Genomic DNA, 24,119 nt, shown 5'->3' with positions numbered 1-24,119 from the left:
CTGCGGACAGTGACTGGTCAGACGGCTGAAATGAAGGGCAGAGGAACGTTTGTTTTCACAGTAGGGAGTTTGGCAGTGACTTTTTCGGCATGGGTGGCTGAGGTGAAAGACCCATGTGTCTTGGGCCTGGACTTTCTCAGAAGCACAGGGTGTGTAGTGGACCTCGGGGCAGGTATGCTCATCTTGCCGGGAGGGCAGACTACCCCACTAATCCCGCACTACAATCAGGTTCTCCCGGCGGCACCCACCTCATGCACTGCTGCACATTCAGAGCTAGCCACTCCTCATCTGGATGAGATCCAGCCCAGCCCGTCCACACCACTCACCCCAGCTGTGCTGTCTGCAGATGTTTTAGCTCCGCTGCATGCCCCAGTGGATCGCGGGGAGGCCATCCGGGGTATCTGGCAAGGAAGCTGCGTTGGTCTGGGTGAACGGCAGCAGGTAGAACTGTGGCAGGTTCTGTGGGAATTTAAGGACATTTTTGCACTCAGTGACAATGAAGTGGGCCTCACACACCTGGCGGAGCACAACATTGACACTGGGGATGCACGGCCCATCAAAGTGCGACCCCGTCGCTTGCCTATGATTCGACAGGAGGCTGCTGATCGTGAGGTTCAAGCCATGCTGGAGGCGGGCATAATCGAGCCCTCAGACAGCCCATGGTCTTCGGCTGTGGTCATGGTCCCTAAAAAGAATAGCTCAAGGTGGAGGTTTTGCGTGGATTATAGGCCCCTAAACAAGGTGACAAAAAAAGACTGTTACCCCCTTCCCCGAGTTGATGAGACCCTGGATTTGGTGTCCGGCTCCTCATGGTTCTCTTCACTGGACCTGTGCAGTGGGTATTGGCAGGTGCCCATCACCCAGGAATCCAGGCCAAAGACAGCATTCAGCACCACCAGAGGACATTGGCAGTTCAAGGTTCTCAGCTTTGGACTGTGTAACGTGCCTGGGACATTCGAGAGGCTTATGGACAATGTTCTGGCCAAGGTTCCTCGACAGGAGTGCTTAGTGTACCTGGACGATGTCCTCGTCCATGGGAGGTCCTTCGAGGCTGCGCTGGACTCCCTGAGGCTGGTGCTGGGAAGGATTGCTGCTGCCAGGTTGAAGTTGCACCCGGAGAAGTGTCACTTTATGCAGCGGAAGGTGGAGTTCCTTGGCCACAAAGTGAGCAGCGAAGGCATCAGCACACTCCAGGTTAAAAATCAGGCTATCTGGGACTGGCCAGTCCCAGATAACCAGAAGCAGCTCAAGAGTTTTCTCGGGCTGGCCTCTTACTATCGGAGGTTCGTGAAGGGTTTTTCCTGCATTGGAGCCCCTCTTTTCCGTCTCCTCCAGAACAACCAGCCTTTCATGTGGACACCAAACTGCCAAGAGGCATTTTCTACCCTTAAGCAAGCTCTCACAAATGCCCCTGTTGTCATCACACCGGATCCCACTTTGCCATTCTTGCTGGATACGGATGCCAGTGATGTGGGAATGGGAGCAGTATTGGCGCAGGTGGGTCCTGAAGGGGAGCGGGTGGTGGCATATTTCAGCCGTGTTTTCAATAAGAGTGAGAGACGCTATTGTGTGACCAGACGTGAGCTTCTTGCTGTTGTTTTGGCTGCCCGGCACTTCAAGTATTATTTATGTGGCGTGCCCTTCACAATCAGGACTGATCATGCAGCCCTTCAGTGGCTGGTATCTTTCAGGGAGCCGGAAGGCCAGGTTGCAAGGTGGCTGGAGGAGTTGCAGTCTTTTCACTTCAGTGTCGTGCATCGACCAGGGGCCCAGCACGCCAATGCTGATGCCCTGTCCCGGCGTCCATGTGCAGTGGACGGTTGCAGCTACTGCGACCGCAGGGATGCCAGGGAAATGGAACTCAGGGGGGTGGGGTTGGCTGCTGAACAAATATGCTGCTCTCTAGAGGTTGTTGGGGCTGCGGATGAGCCTCTCAGCAGGAAAACGACAAAGAGTTGAAATGTGTGCGGCAGTGGGTCCAAAACGGGGTCAGACCATCCTGGGAGGGGGTGATGGGCCTGTCGGGGACTGTTAAGGGCCTGTGGAGTAAGTTTAGCATGTTACGCATGCTAGGGGTACTCCAGCGAGCATGGAAGGAGCCTGCCACAGGGGAAGAGAGATGGCAGGTAGTGGTCCCCAGAACCCTTAGACAGATAGTGCTGAAGGCGTGCCATGGGGGCACAGGCTCAGGACACTTCGGGAGTACTAAGACCTTCCGTCGGCTGTGCCAGGGGTTCTACTGGGGTCAGCATCGCCGTGATGTCGAGGATTTCTGTCGGCGCTGCGATGATTGTGCAGCCTATAAAGGACCCCTTGATCAGTCCCGGGCCCCTCTACAGCAGCAAGCAGTTGGGGAGCCCATGGAGAGGGTAGCGGTGGACATCATGGGCCCCTTTCCAGTGTCTGACAGAGGAAATAAGTATGTGCTCTGTGCGATGGACTACTTTACAAAATGGCCAGAAGCTTATGCTCTGCCGGATCAAGAAGCAGAAACAGTGGCAGACGCCCTGTTGGAGGGCATGTTCAGCCGGTTTGGAACACCTGACATAATCCACAGTGACCAGGGCCGGAACTTCGAGTCCAAGGTTTTCACAACTTTGTGTGACCGGTTGAATGTGCAGAAAACACGCACCACACCATTACATCCACAGAGTGACGGGTTAGTGGAGCGTTTTAACCGCACAATGCAGCAGCAGCTAGCAATCCTTACTGCCACCCACCAGCACGACTGGGACAGACACATTCCCCTGGTTTTGATGGCCTACCGCTCTGCTGTCCAGAGCTCTACAAACTGTACCCCTGCCATGCTGATGCTGGCTAGGGAAATCCGGACACCAGCTGAGCTGGTTTTTGGGCGGCCACCAGACACAACACGGGACCCACCAGGGCCGGAGTATGCAAGAAAGCTGCAAGATCGTCTCAAGATAGCCCACACGTTTGCCAGGGACCAGCTGGAGAAGGCTGGCATGAGACAAAAGAGGAATTACGATTTGAGGAGCAAGGGCAGACGTTTTACGGCCAGTGAACTGGTTTGGGTCTATTCGCCCAAACGTAAGAGGGGCGTTGTCCAAAACTGGACAGTCACTGGGTTGGCCCATGCAGGGTGCTAGAGCGTGTCGGGGAGGTGGTTTATAGGGTTCAGGTGCCCCCAAAGGGCAGGAAAGTAGCCCTCCACCGGGATAGATTGGCACCCTATAGGGGAGGGGCTCTCCCTTCATTTGAACAAAGTTCTGCCCCACTCTGTAGCCCAGAACGCTCAGCAGGACCAGATTCCCCAGTCCCATTTCCAGTGACATCCACTATGTCTCTGCTGCCATCTGGGAATGAGCGTGGGCCAGCCCCACGCAGGCCACAAAGACAGAGACGGAGACCTCCACGGTTTGGGGATTATTTGTTGACCCCTCGAGGGCGAGGGGCTTCATAAAGGGGGGGGCAGTGTAATGATCATAGTTCTAATGTTCACGTTGTCACGCAAGGGTTAACTGTTCTCGAGTTGGGAGGGGGAGTGAGGGTGTGGTGAGGAGGAAGAGAAAAAAGAGAAAAAAGAAGGTGTCGTCAGCGTGAGTTGTGGCTGCAACAGCAACTCTGTTGTCTTTGGTGTGTTAAAAATAAAAGCTCTGAAAGAGAACCATGGTCCTTGGCTGACTCACTGCAGCGAGGATATTACAATATGATAAATATGCACATAGTTGACTCGTGGGAGGTGAAGAAAGCATGATATAGCTCCTTTAACTAAATGTACTGTTCGACAGCCCTGGCTGTCACCTTTCTGTTACCTGATTGGCACAGAAAGTTACTTCATATTAAAAAGCCAGTTATTTGACAAACAGTCCTTGACTTTTTCTTTCACAGACAAGCCTGAAAAATACAAATACATCAGCGATCATTAGCATTTGTGTGCAGAAAGACTTACAGTCATTAATAATTTTATGTTGTCTTGCTAACTGGGATGTTAAACACATGCAACATGTCCTTTAAATATTGACAGATGCCAGTGTTGTGAAAGTGTAGTGACACGGACCCACAACAGGGGGCGCAAATGAACGGTCAATAGATGAGCCAAAAAGTAACAATTTAATGTTGTGAAATGTGCACAATGAAATACAGACAATCTCAGAATATAATTACAGTCAAATTACAAAGGTGACGTGTGGGCAGGCTCGAGGATAGAAGACGTCTGTCCTGAGAAGAGCCGGAACCACACGATTTCCGCCGCCACCGAACCTGGTGAATACTGGAGCCGCCAAGTCCCGAATTCCCAGGTGATCACCGTCCCCGACTGTCGGATCTGGTACTGCTGGCGAGAACAAAGACAGTCAAGTGTGGGTGTGTGTACACCCAGTAACAATAACGGTGGGAATGCCACCTCCACCTCTCACTCAATATCTTGCTGAGTACCGCAGTGATTCCTCAGGGGAAAAGAGTGCGTCCAGCACTCAATCAGCTCCCGCAGACAGAGGATAACAGGTACTCCTGCAAAGACTCACAATATACAGATTGATGTGTAAAACATCAATATCTCGGCGATGAGGTGGAGATGATGTCTGGGTTTTATGGAGTGAGATGATGAAGAATGAGTGACAGCTGTCAGGAAATAATGAGTAACAGCTGTCACTCCCGGCTGTGTCCGTGGCGGCAGCGCCCTCTCGTGCCTGAAGCCCGCACTTCAGGCAGGGCGCCCTCTGGTGGTGGGCCAGCAGTACCTCCTCTTCTGGCGGCCCACACAACAAACAGAGTTATTTAACATTTTTTAAATGTTATTTTTGCCAAGGTGGATCATGGGATTTATTTACATCACAGAAAGAGTTGACTGATGGCTGTGATAGATGCCGAGTTGAATAAATGAGGTGCTGTGATTTTCAACTTTGTGGTGCAAAGAGCCGACATCCTCTGGTTCATGCAGCTGAAGATGCAGCTAGAGCAGAAAAACCACAGAGGGACTTGCTTTAAAACACTACATTTCTTCAGCCAGGACAAGGAATTTGTATTTTTAGATGTTGTTTTCCAAAATCACAATGCTTTATGTTGACAAACGTTTTCATCAGGCTGTGATGATGAATCTGACTCAAACAAACAGGTAAGATTAAGACTTTATATTTACTGTTTGTGATTGGTCTGTTTGCATGAGGACTGCACCTTTCAGCCAATCAATGGATGTATTTCGATTTATGATTTAACTGCAAGAAACGTCTGTCAATTGCATAAACTTACCTGCAACTTATGTCCTGCAAATGCAGAACGTATGAGACATGGAATATGGCATATTTCCGTAATATTGTGCATGCCCGCAGTGGCGGTTCTACACTGAATTATTTCGGGACCCCCCTCCGAGCTCACCCCCCCCCCAATAAAACGTAAAACATTTTGCACAAATGGCCATTTTTCCTTACTTTGTTATTATTATAAATATTTTAGAAGTGCCCTTGAAATTGAAATTGAAATTGACATCAAAAGACTGCAGGCTACAATATAACTCTTATACAAAACATTCATGAATTGCAAATTTGAATGTCTGTCATTAGATACTTTATTAATCTGTCTTTTAGGGAGGATCAATTAGCTCTTTTATTAAGGTGCATATTTATCTCAATATTTAGCTTGATGTTTGTAAAACCACCTAAAACATTTCTGCATTTTAAAAGGTGAAAAGTGGTCTCACCATTTTCTTACTTATTTCTATCTGTTCTATCAACCATCAGTCATATTAACTATGGTGTAGCAACAGAAGGATCATCTTGTTTGACTGTGTGGATCAATCTTAGATTTATATCCTCTGTGACATTTCTGACATATGAAGACAGATGTCTGTTGTAGATGCCAGTGATTCCTCAGTGCTGACTTTCCTTCTGGCCCTGGTTTCATCGTTACAGTTTCTGATGACATCCATCCATCCATTTCTGAGTCCTTGTGATATTTGTTCCTGAATCTTTTTTTTTTCTGTTTGTAAGTGACTATTATCTGATCTCACAGCCGTCACATCACCAGTAATGACATAGAAAGCAGAATGAACTCAACTGAATCTGATCTCTGATCACAAACACAAAGGAAGGTAACAGGAAAAACACATAAATTAAACTTGAGATGTTCAGACGGCTTATAAAACAGTAAGGAATTCAAATCTCACATAAAATCATTTGATTTGGCACATTCACACTCTGCTATATTCACTAACTCTAGTTTGGTAAACAGCCGAACATACCTCAGTTGTTTAAATATTAAACAGAATATACTGTAAAATACAATTAATTGTATATGTTAAACAACCAGGTTATGTGGTGAGGGTTAAAAAATTACATTAAGTACATATATACTGAAATTTGTTCAAGTGTACACTACATCACACAGGCACACAAAAAACAAAGGTGAGATTCAAGTCACTTCAGCTCGTAATGTGAACGCAGCTCAATTTCTAAACCCTCAATATAATACTAGATGATTTCAGTCCTGTTTACTTTCCAACAGGTGCTCTTTTGTGTGGGTTTGGTTAAAATACCAACAAGAAAAAATAACAAAAACACTCTGTTAAAGAAAAACATATCGAAAGCCTTTAATTAAACATGACAAACTAATTAAAAACACGGACCGAAACACTGCAAAGATGTTAGCACAAAACCAGGAAGGAAAGAAAGGTTTAAAAAGGCACCCATGGGTGTTAGAGGGGTGGAGCTTTACTAGTGTGTCACAGGTCACATGACTGACAAGAGGATCAGCAAATAGGTATCGAGAAACTAAAAACACACTGAACAACAGAACATTTTAAAGTTCAGAGTTTATAAAGAGACACACAAGGAAGAAAGAAAGAAAGAAAAAACTATTTAAAATACACATCAATGTGAGTCCACAAATCACAAAAACAGACAAACGTCACATTCGACTTTCAGTCCAGGAAAAGTTGTGACCTTAAGTCTACTGATCCAAAACATTTCTCAGAGGATTTTAAATTGGTCTCCTCCTCCAGGAGGTTTTAGGATCACCTCTATAACCATCACTTTGAGAGAAGAAGGAGAAGAGTGTCCCACCTGTTCTTTAGTTCTGGTTCAGACGACATACAGTAGAGTTCAGAATAATAGTCGTGCTATGTGACTAAAAAGATTAATCCAGGTTTTGAGTATATTTATTATTGTTACATGGGAAACAAGGTACAGACGGTTGTTCCTCAGTTCCGGATAACTTTTTTTTAAGTCCCGCTATACGGAGCCATAATGCAACTGAATATCCTTTATTGTGTATTGTTGTATTGGGTATTTGGATGTTATCTAGCTGAAAAAGTCTGGATGGTGTAGCCCTTCTACTTAAAGTGTGAAGCCACATTATGTGTGGTGCAAATATTTGCCAGAAATGGATCACTTTGCCCGATTCTGGATCACAACACTCTGTGTCACTTTGGGTTCATTCCTGGCATCTGGCTGGAGCCCTTCTAATGCAGAATGATACACACTGTGCCCGAGAATGTGTTTTGAACACAAAATGATAGAAATTCTACTTATTAAATGAGAATTTACTTAGTTTCAAAAGGCGCCGTTATACGTTTTTACGAGCAAAAAATGAAGTGTGGAGGTAAGATTTCTCCAGAATTAAAAAGTAAAGGCCCCCACATTCATGCCCAATTGTGATGTTGAGATGACCCCCAAAGTCCACATGACTCACAACTACAGACACGAGGCTGCTGCTTCAGTGATCTACAACCGGCAAATGTTCGCATCGGAGATAAATGTGCGCAGCAATTAAACAGCAAGACATGACACACTAACATTTTCTACCCAAGTAAGTAAGTATTTTCCCACTCTAGAACCAAAAACACTGAATGGTTAACTCACCTTTGCTACGTTTTAGAGATTGTTACTTTAAAACTTGCAGGAATGAGTGTCAGAAAACGCGTGCACACCGGAGACACCGGGATGTTTTGATTCCTCTGCTGATCAGAAGGATGGCTGGATCCGGTCGAGCTTGTGGTCATTTGTAGACAAAACATCAGTCTTTCCATTGGTACCAAGTATTAGCTTATTTGTGCTGATTACGAGAAACAGCGGCACAAAAACTACAGCAGTGATCCGGAACTGGGCAAGTGACTGTACCAGTAGATTCTCACAAACCCAACAAGACCAAGGATTCATGATATGCACACTCTTAAGGCTATGAAATTGGGCTATTAGTAAAAAAAAGTAGAAAAGGGGGTGTTCACAATAATAGTAGTGTGGCATTCAGTCAGTGAGTTCATCAATTTTGTGGAACAAACAGATGTGAATCAGGTGTCCCCTATGTAAGGATGAAGCCAGCACCTGTTGAACATGCTTTTCTCTTTGAAAGCCTGAGGAAAATGGGACGTTCAAGACATTGTTCAGAAGAACAGCATAGTTTGATTAAAAGGTTGATTGGAGAGGGGAAAACTTATACGCAGGTGCAAAAAAAATTATAGGCTGTTCATCTACAATGATCTCCAATGCTTTAAAATGGACAAAAAAAACGAGACGCATGGAAGAAAATGGAAAACAACCATCAAAATGGATAGAAGAATAACTAGAATGGCAAAGGATCACCCATTGATCAGCTCCAGGATGATCAAAGACAGTCTGGAGTTAACTGTAAGTGCTGTGACAGTTAGAAGACGCCTGTGTGAAACTAATTTATTTGCAAGAATCCCCCGCAAAGTCCCTCTGTTAAATAAAATACGTGCAGAAGAGGTTACAATTTGCCATAGAACACATCAACAACTGGCCTAAAGAGAATGGAGGTATATTTTGTGGATTGATGAGAGTAAAATTTTGGATCCAAGGGCTGTAGACAGTTTGTGAGACGACCCCCAAACTCTGAATTCAAGCCACAGTTCACAGTGAAGACAGTGAAGCATGGTGGTGCAAGCATCATGATATGGGCATGTTTCTCCTACTATGGTGTTGGGCCTATATATTGCATACCAGGTATCATGGATCAGTTTGGATATGTCAAAATACTTGAAGAGGTCATGTTGCCTTATGCTGAAGAGGACATACCCTTGAAATGGGTGTTTCAACAAGACAATGACCCCAAGCACACTAGTAAACCAGCAAAATCTTGGTTCCAAAACAATAAAATTCATGCCTCGCAGATGTGAAGAAATCATGAAAAACCATTGTTATACAATTAAATACTAGTTTAGTGATTCACAGGATTGCTAAAAAAGCAGTTTGAAGGGTCAACAGCAGATGCTCCTATTATTGTGAACACCCCCTTTTCTACTTTTTTTACCAATAGCCCAATTTCATAGCCTTAAGAGTGTGCATATCATGAAAACTTGGTCTTGTTGGATTTGTGAGAATCTACTGAATCTACTGGTACCTTGTTCCCCATGTAACAATAAGAAATATACTCAAAACATGGATTAATCTTTTTAGTCACATAGCACTATTATTCTGAACACTACTGTATCTGAGTGTTGATGTGAAACTGAATCTGATTAAACAGTTTAGAATTCAGAGAAACATTTTGAAACATTTGAAGCAGAAACTAAATCCTGACCTGAGAGTGTCCAGGTGACAGTGTGGACTCTCCAGTCCAGCAGACAGCAGCTTCACTCCTGAATCCTGCAGCTGGTTGTTACTCAGGTCCAGTTCTGTTAACTGTAATAAATCACCTGGGTTTTGTCACTGATCCGTCTGAGTCTGCCTTTGCATTTAGGGTTCGAAACCTCCCGTTCCTGGTCCCATTTGTTTCTACATTTACTTGTCATTTTTAACAAGCAATACTGTGTGTGTGTGTGTGTGTGTGTGTGTGTGTGTGTGTGTGTGTGTGTGTGTGTGTGTGTGTGTGTGTATATATTTCAGTGCATTTGCATACAAAATGCTGTTCTTACCAAAGTACAATGTTCATCCATTTTGCTCTTCACCCTGAGTGTTGTCTGATCAAATTAAGAACCTTTTCCATGTCAAAAAAAAAAATAAATAAATAAAATAAAAAAATTTATAAGTGTTTTTCCAAAACAACTTTTTGTTTCCAACTTTGAAAACAGTTTTCTACCACAAGATGGTGAGCAGCACATTGCAGGTGCTACAAGATGAAGTGTGACAAATGAGACACACCACAGGACAAAAAACACCAAGTGACAAGTTCTGGCACCTTCTGAAACAAACTCAACAATGGTGTGACTGTGTGCTTGTTGTGCTGCTAAATAAAATCTTTGCTTTTATCTTCACAGTCATCATCACGTTAAAAGGTTCAGCTGAAAGCAGACTCATTCTGTTGTTTCATAAATGGCAGATAATAACCCAAATAGATATTTCATGGCTGATAACCTACAATCATCTCCACCACTATTTTCATTTTGTTGGGGTGCATGTGTATTGTGCACACCATTCATCCCACCGATCCTAAAGAGCAATTAATGTAAGTCATGATTTCTGTTGTTTCAAGAGTGTCAGAAAATCAGCAGTGAAATAAAGTTTTGCCTTCATAACAACACACATTCCTGTTTTATTCTGATACAACTGTGTCAGACAAATACAAAGTACAATGATGCAGTGTGCTGCACTGCATCATTGTACTTTGTATTTGATGTCTTTATGTGCACCTCATCATGATGAGGTGCACAGATTACATCCCCTCATGTGTTAAATACGGTGAGCAGAAGCTTTTTCAATGTGACCAAAGTAATCTACGGCCCCTGCACCAAAGGACAAGGACCTCTTCAAAGCCAGGAAGGCCTGAACCTGCTGAAGACCAGAGATAACATCAGTGCTCAATGGAAAGAATGTTTTGAGGATCTCTTGAACATCAACCCAATCGTGGAGGAGGAAGTGATCAGTCATTTACCAACAGAAGACATTGTTGAATTTAGGCAAACCCCAACTCCTGAAGAAATTCTTCATGCCCTTAAAAGCATGAGGTGTGAAAGAAGTCCCTTTCTCCAACTCCAACTTCACCAACTCATTGTCAAAAACTGTACTCAAGAATAAATACTCATCTGAATCTGATGAACCAGTTTAGAATTCAGAGAAACATTTGAAGCAGAAACTAAATCCTGACCTGAGTGTCCAGGTGACAGTGTGGACTCTCCAGTCCAGCAGACAGCAGCTTCACTCCTGAATCCTTCAGCTGGTTGTTACTCAGGTCCAGTTCTGTCAGACTGGAGGACTGAGAGCTGAGAACTGAAGACAGAACTTCACAGCTTCTCTCTGACAGATTACAGCCAGACAACCTGCAGAGAAAATAATCAACAAGAAAAAGATTTGTGTCGTCATGTAAAGGTTCAGTTTGTTCTCCACCTCAGACAGGATTCATAAACCAGCTGTGGAACACTGCAGAGCAGGTAGCTGAGTGGATAAGGAGCTGGACTGTCAATATGTAAACCTGCGTTTGAGTCCCACTCACTTTATCTGTCTGTGTCCTTGAACAAGACATAATCTTTCAAGGGGAGGTGATGGTCAAGTGGTTAAGTGTTGGGCTTGAGACCAGGGGATCCTTGGTTCAAATCCCACAAAGGGGCCTTGGGCAAAATCCTTAATCCCCTAGTTGCTCCTGGTGTGTACTTAGTGCCTTGTATGGCAGCACTCTGATATCGGGGTGAATGTGAGGCATTATTGTAAAGTGCTTTGAGCGTCTGATACAGATGGAAAAGCACTATATAAATTCAGTCCATTTACCATTTTGTCTCAGTCCACCCAGCTGTAAATGGGTTCTGGCCCTGGCTGGGGAAGTAACTGACGTCCCGTCCACAGGGAGCTGTCGACTCTTATCCACTAGACATTATGGAATCCAGAGATAAGCACCGACACAAACAGATCTCAGGACCAATGTAGGACTTACTCCTTTAGAACACTGAGTCAAATCTGAAAGTGTTTGTTTCTGTAGTTGTTCCGCCCGACTGGGGGTCTTTTAAGGATTGTTATGTTCGTGTTCCTTTCTAGTCTGTTGCATGTTTAATTTCACCCTCTAGTCATCTGCCTCGTGTGTATTGATTAGATCTGTTCCTCCTCTGAGTCCTCTCTGTTTACCTGGTTTTCTTCCTGTTGCACTTTTTACTTTCTGTGACTATTGTGCCTGTGTGTGGATGGATGAAGTACTGTGCACTTGCTCGTGTGTTTTCCACCCTGTGCACCCGTTGTCCTCCTCCCGCTTCGCCTTCATCCTCTTCACTTCATCTCTTGTGTCTCACGCTTTCTGATTTTCCCCTCTGACAAGTATTGTGTTCTCTTTTACCTTTTTGAATCCTGATTCTCTCACAGTTTTCTTAATTCCACTTGGAAGCTTTTGTTAGTTCTCACTTTAAAGTGGATATGACACCTAAAAAATTAGGTAAAACTGATATAAATATTAAAATATACATACAGTATAGTAAGTTAAAAGTGCTTTTAATTATTATCACTGAGAAATAAAGTTTGTACAGTTTCTCAAAAGTGTGTTTGTTGGAAAGCGCACTGGTAGCGTTCCATCAGCGGTCACGTGATGCCGTGACGTCACAGAATGTAGAGTCCCGTCTTTGTTAGATTAACAACAGGAACAGATGGACCTCAGACTGTGACGAGATCAAGAACTTTTCTGACTCCTCTTCAAGTGTGGATTACTTCTGACCCAGATCCTGAGGATGTCGCAGCAGTGATTAGACCCTACATATTGGAGCCGTATGTTTCGGACGAACATTCAAACCAGGAGTATTCTGGCAGCGAAAATAATGCTGACGGTGTTCATGCCGGAGCCAAAGCAGAGGCAAGAGACGTGCCAATTCCGATGGATTTTGAAAGGCTGCAGAATATTGAATGGTAAGGGAGGCTTTGATTTTTGTTGCTGCTGTTTATAACACTCTAATTACTCTAATTACGTCATGTTTACATGCCGCCGCCGTGTTGCCACCTTCGTGTTTTCATGCCGCCGCCGTCGTGTTTACATGCCGCCGTCGTGTTTACATGCCGCCGTCGTGTTTTCATGCCGGCGCCGTGTTTTCATGCCGCCGTCGTGTTTACATGACGCTGCCGTGTTTACATGCCGCCGTCGTGTTTACATGCCGCCGTCGTGTTTTCATGCCGCCGTCGTGTTTTCATGCCGCCGTCGTGTTTTCATGCCGCCGTCGTGTTTACATGCCGCCGTCGTGTTTTCATGCCGGCGCCGTGTTTACATGCCGCCGTCGTGTTTACATGCCGCCGTCGTGTTTACATGCCGCCGTCGTGTTTTCATGCCGCCGTCGTGTTTTCATGCCGCCGTCGTGTTTACATGCCGCCGTCGTGTTTACATGCCGCCGTCGTGTTTTCATGCCGCCGTCGTGTTTTCATGCCGCCGTCGTGTTTACATGCCGCCGTCGTGTTTTCATGCCGGCGCCGTGTTTTCATGCCGCCGTCGTGTTTACATGACGCTGCCGTGTTTACATGCCGCCGTCGTGTTTTCATGCCGCCGTCGTGTTTTCATGCCGCCATCGTGTTTTCATGCCGCCGCCGTGTTTTCATGCCGCCGTCGTGTTTTCATGCCGCCGTCGTGTTTTCATGCCGCCGTCGTGTTTTCATGCCGCCGTCGTGTTTACATGCCGCCGTCGTGTTTTCATGCCGCCGTCGTGTTTTCATGCCGCCGTCGTGTTTTCATGCCGCCGTCGTGTTTACATGCCGCCGTCGTGTTTACATGACGCTGCCGTGTTGCCGCCGCCGTGTTTCATTCCGCCGTCGTGTTTACATGCCGCCGTCGTGTTTTCATGCCGCCGTCGTGTTTACATGCCGCCGTCGTGTTTACATGACGCTGCCGTGTTGCCGCCGTCGTGTTTTCATGCCGCCGTCGTGTTTACATGCCGCCGTCGTGTTTTCATGCCGCCGTCGTGTTTTCATGCCGCCGTCGTGTTTTCATGCCGCCGTCGTGTTTTCATGCCGCCGTCGTGTTTACATGACGCTGCCGTGTTGCCGCCACCGTGATTACATGCTGCAAGATTATTGTGAACATATTATTTGGGGTTGACATTTTATGTGTTCCTGTGAGCAGTGAGAACATGGAGACGGTAGAGGAAAGTGTCTGCTGTCGGGAACAAATGCGTGTGTGCGAGCGGCAGCCGGACATTTCGTGCATCACACAACACCGCAGCTTTTGATCAATCTGTCTGGACTTGAAAAGGCTAAAACTTTTCGTCCTTGTGTTTGTGCAATATGCTGCTACACACTGGTCAGGCATATGGACAAACAAGTCTCTGAGAGCTGTGTTTAATCAAAGTTTCTGCTGCTAAAAAAAAGTGTAAACAACGGCCGCCAGGCGCGCGAGCTGATACGGTCTACAGCCTGTGACGTATTTTCGGCTTGGTGCTCAGCGGGAAGCTGTTAAGGGGACGTGCACATTTTTCAGTGGCAGGACGTTCAAATGTTATATATAACGGGAGAACTGCATCCATTTTCCCAAAACGCTTAGGTTGACCGAATTATATAACCTTTGTTACATGTAATAAGACTATGTTGTCTTTAAGTGTCATATCCACTTTAACTGTAATAAATCACCTGGGTTTTGTCACTGATCTGCCTTTGCATTTGGGGTTCAAAACCTCTCATTCCTAACATCTTCCCTGTCAAACCAAATAATTAATTGTATTTGATGTTCACAGTAATGTGCTGGGAGCAATTCAATCAAACATTAATTGGTGGTTGGTTTGCGGCTGCTGCACACCATTCAAGAGCACTTTTCACATTCCTGATGTAACTCTTTGTTTCTACATTTACTTGTCGTTTTATCCAGCAATATTTCAGTGCCTGTGCGTACAAAATGCTGTTCATTCCAAAGTTTAATGACTGTTGTTTGATCAAATTAAGAACCTTTTCCATGTCAAATAATAAATAAAATTATTGCAATAACAACTGTTTACAACTTTGAAAACAGTTTTCTACCACAAGATGGCGTACAGCGCACTGCAGGTGCTACGAGATGAACTGTGACAAATGAGACACACCACAGGACAAGAAACAGAGTGACAAGTTCTGGCACCTTCTGAAAACAAACTCAATGACTGTGTGCTTGTTTGTGCTGCTAAATAAAATCTCTGCTTTTATCTTCACAGTCATCATCATGTTAAAACTTTCCTTTTTGCTAAAGCTTATAGTTAGGGCTGGATCAGGTGACCCTGAACCATCCCTTAGTTATGCTGCTATAGACTTAGACTGCTGGGGGGTTCCCATGATGCACTGAGTGTTTCTTTCTCTTTTTGCTCTGTATGCACCACTCTGCATTTAATCATTAGTGATCGATCTCTGCTGTCTTCCACAGCATGTCTTTTTCCTGGTTCTCTCCCTCAGCCCCAACCAGTCCCAGCAGAAGACTGCCCCTCCCTGAGCCTGGTTCTGCTGGAGGTTTCTTCCTGTTAAAAGGGAGTTTTTCCTTCCCACTGTCGCCAAGTGCTTGCTCACAGGGGGTCGTTTTGACCGTTGGGGTTTTTCCGTAATTATTGTATGGCTTTGCTTTACAATATAAAGCGCCTTGGGGCAACTGTTTGTTGTGATTTGGCGCTATATAAATAAAATTGATTTGATTTGATTTGAAAAGGTTCAGCTGAAAGCAGACTCATTCTGTTGTTTCATAAAGGACAAAGAATAATCCAAACAGATTATTTTATGGCTGATAACCTCCAATCATGCCCCCACTATTTTCATTTTGTGGGGTGCATGTATAGTGTGCACACCATTCATCCCACCAATCCTAAACACCAATTAATGCAAGTTATGATTTCTGTTGTTTCAATAGTGTCAGAAAATCAGCAGTGCAATAAAGTATTGCCTTCATAAGAACACGCATGGCTGGACTGACTATCTGGCGTACCAGGCAAATCCCGCCGGGCCCTCGTGTATTTTGGGTCCCCTCGGATCTGTCATTAAATAATATATGTATATAATTATAATTTTTATTGATTGCGCGGTAAAAAAAATGACACATAGTGGCCCATTGGATGCTTCTCCTGAGGCACATTGGGCTAGTCCAATGAAATTCATTGTTTCTCAAAGGCCCGCCCCTCCCTACAGGCCCCCACCTGACCAAAGTCATCACTCAAAGTTTTGGCTATTCGGTCCGAGCTCGAGTGTTGAACGGAGAGTTGTGCGCAAAATGGAGAAGCAAGAGTGGAGCTGAGAAGCGAAAGGAAAAAAGAAAACAAATTAAAAGACGACACAGCAAAGCTCGACCTCGGGTTCAGGACGTGTAGTGGGGCCACCGGTCCGTCATTTCAAACTAGCCCGGGTCGGGACCGGCGTCAAGAGCACAGGTGGTGGAGAGTGAGGACGAGGAGACGGTTGTCAGAGCGAGAGGAGCAGAGTGAGCAGGAGGAGACGGAGAGAGATGTGACCCAGCAGGAAGAGATTGAGGTTAGAATTCATCTCAACACTTGCGAGTAGCTACTAGCCAATGCAGTGTAGGTAGAGTGCTTTATGATGGTGGACACAAGCAGCTACAAACAAAAAAAACCCCACCAGAAATAGAAGCTCGATTTGTTGCTAGTCATTTTTAACAAAGAAAATGCCGCTAAGAGGATTAGGAAAGTCTCCGGTTCAACTCAACAGAATGAAAATGCTCCCACGGATGTTTACACCAAAAGATCGCTGATTTGCTCATTTCGCTGTCAATCAAAAAGTGATTCAGCCTCAGGCAGATCATCCAATCATCATGCAGAAGCTGAGTGTCCGGGCCAGCCGAGGCCCGCCCACTGCCACATAGACGCTGTGCGACCGATGGGCGGGACAAAGCCCAGCATTTATCCAATGACTCGTCTCGTTTTGCTGCACTCTTTGCTTCGCTATTGAAGTCTGCGAGAATGAGTGAGAGGAATGCCGCGTCATTACCAGTGATAAGAAGCTGATTATGAACAAAAGTTGAGCTCATTGTACCGCATATTTAGTCAATGTATACATGGTCTATTAGAAAACTAACCGGCAGTTTTATTAAAAAAACACCTCCGTGTTGAAAACCATTTGTAAAATTCAGGCGGCTTTTGATGGCTTTCAACAAATGAGTATCTGAGAAATTGTTTAACAGCTGGGCATGTTCCAACTTGTCCGTTAAGGTTTCCAACTGAGGTGTTTTTCCTGTGGCGACCCCCCGCGGTCGGGTCCGGCCCGACATGCGACTCTGCCCGCAAGTTCTTTCATTACAAAATCTCCTTTAACAGTGGAATGTCCGCATAAACTCCTCATGCCGACCTCTTCTGAAACTTCTCTGTTCTCTGACGATGACCTGGGTGAACAGAGCCTGAAATGTGGAAGTTTTCAGCTTGAAACAGCGAGATGATGCCTCCTCGGAGCGCAGATTGCCATCAGGAGTCGTGGGCCGTCCTTAAAGGGACACTAACAGACCAAAATCTCTCATCAGCCGTTAAAATTTTCACCGAAAACCAGCTGAATTTATCGAATGGTGTCCACTCAGTTGTGCCTTACAGTTTTTGAAAAAAATTTTATCAAACAAAGCAGCAGTCTCTGAGCCATTCCTAAACAATGAAAAAACGACGAGAGGGTGGGCCACTCCTCACTCAAAGACTGCCCACAGGCGAATGACGTAACCGACAGGCGTGAAAAAACTCTCGCATGCCCACGAGGGTTCAAGCATGTCTGATGTAATCACACGTGATTCAAATCCATATGGTTTTTGAAAAAAATAATAAGGTCGGTTACTTGTCTAACAGCCCTCATATAATTATAGTTTTTATTGATTGCAACGGTAAAAATTGACACATAGTGGCCCATTGGATGCTTCTCCTGAGGCACATTGGGCTTGTCCAGTGAAATTCCTTGGTTTTCCTTGCTTGCTTGCCTCTACTGGTGGTTGGCTCTCACTGCGGTATTGTATCACTTCCTGTTCCGGAGCACAGCGGTGTTTTTCTGTATCTGTTAGCTGTTTAATCTGCGCAGTTAGATTGATCTAGTTATCTAGATTACGATTTGTTTCCCAGTGTAATCTTTACGTGCCTTAACTAAAGCACTCATTCTGCTGAATCACCTCTAAATTATTTACACATTATTCACTTTGCGTGTTTTTAGGAATCCGCTAGCTTAGCGTAGCTACTAGCTCTTAGCCGATTTAGCATGGCGGCTTCTCCTGTCTCTCCCGCACTTTTCTGCTCTGGGTGTGAAATGTTTAGTTATTCCTCGGCCTCCTTTAGCAGTAATGGTACTTGTAATAAGTGTAGCTTATTCGTAGCTTTGGAGGCCAGGCTGGGCGAATTGGAGACTCGGCTCCGCACCGTGGAAAATTCTACAGCTAGCCAGGCCCCTGTAGTCGGTGCGGACCAAGGTAGCTTAGCCGCCGTTAGTTCCCCTCTGGCAGATCCCGAGCAGCCGGGAAAGCAGGCTGACTGGGTGACTGTGAGGAGGAAGCGTAGCCCTAAACAGAAGCCCCGTGTACACCGCCAACCCGTTCACATTTCTAACCATTTTTCCCCACTCGACGACACACCCGCCGAGGATCAAACTCTGGTTATTGGCGACTCTGTTTTGAGAAATGTGAAGTTAGCGACACCAGCAACCATAGTCAATTGTCTTCCGGGGGCCAGAGCAGGCGACATTGAAGGAAATTTGAAACTGCTGGTTAAGGCTAAGCGTAAATTTGGTAAGATTGTAATTCACGTCGGCAGTAATGACACCCGGTTACGCCAATCGGAGGTCACTAAAATTAACATTAAATCGGTGTGTAACTTTGCAAAAACAATGTCGGACTCTGTAGTTTTCTCTGGGCCCCTCCCCAATCAGACCGGGAGTGACATGTTTAGCCGCATGTTCTCCTTGAATTGCTGGCTGTCTGAGTGGTGTCCAAAAAATGAGGTGGGCTTCATAGATAATTGGCAAAGCTTCTGGGGAAAACCTGGTCTTGTTAGGAGAGACGGCATCCATCCCACTTTGGATGGAGCAGCTCTCATTTCTAGAAATCTGGCTAATTTTCTTAAATCCTCCAAACCGTGACTATCCAGGGTTGGGACCAGGAAGCAGAGTTGTAGTCTTACACACCTCTCTGCAGCTTCTCTCCCCCTGCCATCCCCTCATTACCCCATCCCCGTAGAGACGGTGCCTGCTCCCAGACTACCAATAACCAGCAAAAATCTATTTAAGCATAAAAATTCAAAAAGAAAAAATAATATAGCACCTTCTACTGCACCACAGACTAAAACAGTTAAATGTGGTCTATTAAACATTAGGTCTCTCTCTTCTAAGTCCCTGTTGGTAAATGATATAATAATTGATCAACATATTGATTTATTCTGCCTAACAGAAACCTGGTTACAGCAGGATGAATATGTTAGTTTAAATGAGTCAACACCCCCGAGTCACACTAACTGTCAGAATGCTCGTAGCACGGGCCGGGGCGGTGGATTAGCAGCAATCTTCCATTCCAGCTTATTAATTAATCAAAAACCCAGACAGAGCTTTAATTCATTTGAAAGCTTGTCTCTTAGTCTTGTCCATCCAAATTGGAAGTCCCAAAAACCAGTTTTATTTGTTATTATCTATCGTCCACCTGGTCGTTACTGTGAGTTTCTCTGTGAATTTTCAGACCTTTTGTCTGACTTAGTGCTTAGCTCAGATAAGATAATTATAGTGGGCGATTTTAACATCCACACAGATGCTGAGAATGACAGCCTCAACACTGCATTTAATCTATTATTAGACTCTATTGGCTTTGCTCAAAAAGTAAATGAGTCCACCCACCACTTTAATCATATCTTAGATCTTGTTCTGACTTATGGTATGGAAATAGAAGACTTAACAGTATTCCCTGAAAACTCCCTTCTGTCTGATCATTTTTTAATAACATTTACATTTACTCTGATGGACTACCCAGCAGTAGGGAATAAGTTTCATTACACTAGAAGTCTTTCAGAAAGCGCTGTAACTAGGTTTAAGGATATGATTCCTTCTTTATGTTCTCTAATGCCATATAACAACACAGTGCAGAGTAGCTACCTAAACTCTGTAAGGGAGATAGAGTATCTCGTCAATAGTTTTACATCCTCATTGAAGACAACTTTGGATGCTGTAGCTCCTCTGAAAAAGAGAGCTTTAAATCAGAAGTGTCTGACTCCATGGTATAACTCTCAAACTCGTAGCTTAAAGCAGATAACCCGTAAGTTGGAGAGGAAATGGCGTCTCACTAATTTAGAAGATCTTCACTTAGCCTGGAAAAAGAGTCTGTTGCTCTATAAAAAAGCCCTCCGTAAAGCTAGGACATCTTTCTACTCATCACTAATTGAAGAAAATAAGAACAACCCCAGGTTTCTTTTCAGCACTGTAGCCAGGCTGACAAAGAGTCAGAGCTCTATTGAGCTGAGTATTCCATTATCTTTAACTAGTAATGAGTTCATGACTTTCTTTGCTAACAAAATTTTAACTATTAGAGAAAAAATTACTCATAACCATCCCAAAGACGTATCGTTATCTTTGGCTGCTTTCAGTGATGCCGGTATTTAGTTAGACTCTTTCTCTCCGATTGTTCTGTCTGAGTTATTTTCATTAGTTACTTCATCCAAACCATCAACATGTTTATTAGACCCCATTCCTACCAGGCTGCTCAAGGAAGCCCTACCATTATTTAATGCTTCGATCTTAAATATGATCAATCTATCTTTGTTAGTTGGCTATGTACCACAGGCTTTTAAGGTGGCAGTAATTAAACCATTACTTAAAAAGCCATCACTTGACCCAGCTATCTTAGCTAATTATAGGCCAATCTCCAACCTTCCTTTTCTCTCAAAAATTCTTGAAAGGGTAGTTGTAAAACAGCTAACTGATCATCTGCAGAGGAATGGTCTATTTGAAGAGTTTCAGTCAGGTTTTAGAATTCATCATAGTACAGAAACAGCATTAGTGAAGGTTACAAATGATCTTCTTATGGCCTCGGACAGTGGACTCATCTCTGTGCTTGTTCTGTTAGACCTCAGTGCTGCTTTTGATACTGTTGACCATAAAATTTTATTACAGAGATTAGAGCATGCCATAGGTATTAAAGGCACTGCGCTGCGGTGGTTTGAATCATATTTGTCTAATAGATTACAATTTGTTCATGTAAATGGGGAATCTTCTTCACAGACTAAAGTTAATTATGGAGTTCCACAAGGTTCTGTGCTAGGACCAATTTTATTCACTTTATATATGCTTCCCTTAGGCAGTATTATTAGACGGTATTGCTTAAATTTTCATTGTTACGCAGATGATACCCAGCTTTATCTATCCATGAAGCCAGAGGACACACACCAATTAGCTAAACTGCAGGATTGTCTTACAGACATAAAGACATGGATGACCTCTAATTTCCTGCTTTTAAACTCAGATAAAACTGAAGTTATTGTTCTTGGCCCCACAAATCTTAGAAACATGGTGTCTAACCAGATCCTTACTCTGGATGGCATTACCCTGACCTCTAGTAATACTGTGAGAAATCTTGGAGTCATTTTTGATCAGGATATGTCATTCAAAGCGCATATTAAACAAATATGTAGGACTGCTTTTTTGCATTTACGCAATATCTCTAAAATCAGAAAGGTCTTGTCTCAGAGTGATGCTGAAAAACTAATTCATGCATTTATTTCCTCTAGGCTGGACTATTGTAATTCATTATTATCAGGTTGTCCTAAAAGTTCCCTAAAAAGCCTTCAGTTAATTCAAAATGCTGCAGCTAGAGTGCTGACGGGGACTAGAAGGAGAGAGCATATCTCACCCATATTGGCCTCTCTTCATTGGCTTCCTGTTAATTCTAGAATAGAATTTAAAATTCTTCTTCTTACTTATAAGGTTTTGAATAATCAGGTCCCATCTTATCTTAGGGACCTCATAGTACCATATCACCCCAATAGAGCGCTTCGCTCTCAGACTGCAGGCTTACTTGTAGTTCCTAGGGTTTGTAAGAGTAGAATGGGAGGCAGAGCCTTCAGCTTTCAGGCTCCTCTCCTGTGGAACCAGCTCCCAATTCAGATCAGGGAGACAGACACCCTCTCTACTTTTAAGATTAGGCTTAAAACTTTCCTTTTTGCTAAAGCTTATAGTTAGGGCTGGATCAGGTGACCCTGAACCATCCCTTAGTTATGCTGCTATAGACGTAGACTGCTGGGGGGTTCCCATGATGCACTGTTTCTTTCTCTTTTTGCTCTGTATGCACCACTCTGCATTTAATCATAAGTGATCGATCTCTGCTCCCCTCCACAGCATGTCTTTTTCCTGGTTCTCTCCCTCAGCCCCAACCAGTCCCAGCAGAAGACTGCCCCTCCCTGAGCCTGGTTCTGCTGGAGGTTTCTTCCTGTTAAAAGGGAGTTTTTCCTTCCCACTGTAGCCAAGTGCTTGCTCACAGGGGGTCGTTTTGACCGTTGGGGTTTTACATCATTATTGTATGGCCTTGCCTTACAATATAAAGCGCCTTGGGGCAACTCCTGAATCCTGCAGCTGGTTGTTACTCAGGTCCAGTTCTGTCAGACTGGAGGACTGAGAGCTGAGAACTGAAGACAGAACTTCACAGCTTCTCTCTGACAGATTACAGCCAGACAACCTGTAGAGACGATTAACAACAAGAAAGAGTTTCATATTATAAATTAAGTTAGTGTTCAAATATCAAAGTGTCTCTGTCCTTACAAAGTTTTTTTAGATGCTTTGATCACTGGCAGCAGCATCAGAAGAGCCTCATGTGAAGCAGAGTATTTCTTCAGGTCAAACACATCCAGATGTTGATCTGATGACAGTAAGATGAAGATCAGAGCTGATAAATGAGAAGGAGACAGATGTTCTACAGAGAGACGTCCTGAGCTCAGGAACTGTTGGATCTGATCCACTAGAGAACAATCCTTCAGTTCATTCAGACAGTGGATCAGATTGATGTTTCTCTCTGCAGACAGATTCTCATTGAGCTTCTTCTTGATGTACTCGACTGTTTTCTGATTGGTCTCTGAGATTCTGTCTGTCTGTGTCATCAGGCCTCGTAGGAGCGTCTGATTGTTCTGCAGGGAAAGACCCAGAAGGAAGCGCAAGAACAAGTCCAGGTGTCCATTTGGACTCTTTAAGGCCTCGTCCACAGCACTCTGATGGAGACGTGTTAATTCAGATTTAAATATTTTAGTCCACCAGGATGTTGTTTGTTCTTTTGACAGCAGATTGACTCCAGACTGGTTGAAGGTCAGATGGACATAAACAGCAGCCAGAAACTCCTGAATACTCGGATGGATGAAGCAGAAGACCTTGTCCTGGTAGAGTCCTTTCTCCTCTTTAAAGATCTGTGTGAAGACTCCTGAGTACACTGAGGCTTCTCTGATATCGATGCCACACTCTGTCAGGTCCTCTTCATAGAAGATCAGGTTCCCTTTCTGCAGCTGCTCAAAAGCCAGTTTTCCCAAAGACACAATCATCTTCCTGTTCTCTGGATTCCAGAGTGGATCTGTCTCAGCTCCTCCATCATACTTGACCTTCTTCACTTTGGACTGAACCACCAGAAAATAGATGTACATCTCAGTCAGGGTCTCTGGCAGCTCTGGTGTGTCTCTGGTGTCCAACACGTCCTCCAGAACTGTAGCAGTGATCCAGCAGAAGACTGGGATGTGACACATGATGTGGAGGCTTCGTGATGTCTTCATGTGGGAAATGATTCTTCTGGACTGCTCCTCATATCTGAATCTCTTCCTGAAGTACTCCTCCTTCTGAGGGTCAGTGAAGCCTCTGACCTCACACTCAGGAGGGATCTGATTGGCTGCTGCAGGTCGTGTGGTGATCCAGAGGCGAGCAGAGGGAAACAGGTTCCTCCCGATGAGGTTTGTCAGCAGAACATCTACTGAGCTCGACTCTGAGACATCAGTCAGGCTGACATTGCTGTGGAAGTCCAGTAGGAGGCGACACTCATCCAGACCATCCAAGATGATCAAGACCTGGAAGTGTTGGAAGCTGCAGATTCCTGCTTCTTTGATTTCAGCAAAGAAGTGATGAACAAGTTCCACCAAGCTGAACTTCTTCTCTTTCAGCACATTCAGCTCTCTGAAAGTGAATGGAAATATGAAGTGGACGTCCTGGTTGATTCGTCCTTCAGCCCAGTCCAGAGTCAACTTCTGTGTTAAGACTGTTTTCCCGATGCCGGCCACGCCCTTTGTCAGCACTGTTCTGATTGGTGGCTGTGTGTCAGCTGACACTTTAAAGATGTCTTCACATGTGATGGTTCTTTGTGGTGTGTCTGTTTTCCTGGATGCTGCTTCA

General features: G+C 44.6%; 1 protein-coding gene and 1 long non-coding RNA gene across 2 annotated transcripts in view; one reads left to right on the top strand and one right to left on the bottom strand.

Moving 5' to 3' along the window:
* The window catches only part of LOC117503795 (NLR family CARD domain-containing protein 3-like), a 554,615-nt gene that overhangs the window by 496,536 nt on the left and 33,960 nt on the right, over positions 1-24,119 (bottom strand). The gene's annotated exons all lie outside the window — the stretch shown is intronic.
* On the top strand, positions 158-23,272 carry LOC117503808. The gene is made up of 4 exons (XR_004558670.1): positions 158-172; positions 11,200-11,213; positions 20,764-20,768; positions 23,151-23,272. It is a non-coding gene; the product is annotated as an uncharacterized LOC117503808 (long non-coding RNA).

Source organism: Thalassophryne amazonica, chromosome 22 (genome assembly GCF_902500255.1).
Source record: "Thalassophryne amazonica chromosome 22, fThaAma1.1, whole genome shotgun sequence".
NCBI classification, from domain to species: Eukaryota; Metazoa; Chordata; class Actinopteri; order Batrachoidiformes; family Batrachoididae; genus Thalassophryne; species Thalassophryne amazonica.
The sequence above is the reverse complement of the archived record's forward strand: the minus strand, read 5'-3'. Positions and strand labels throughout refer to the sequence as shown.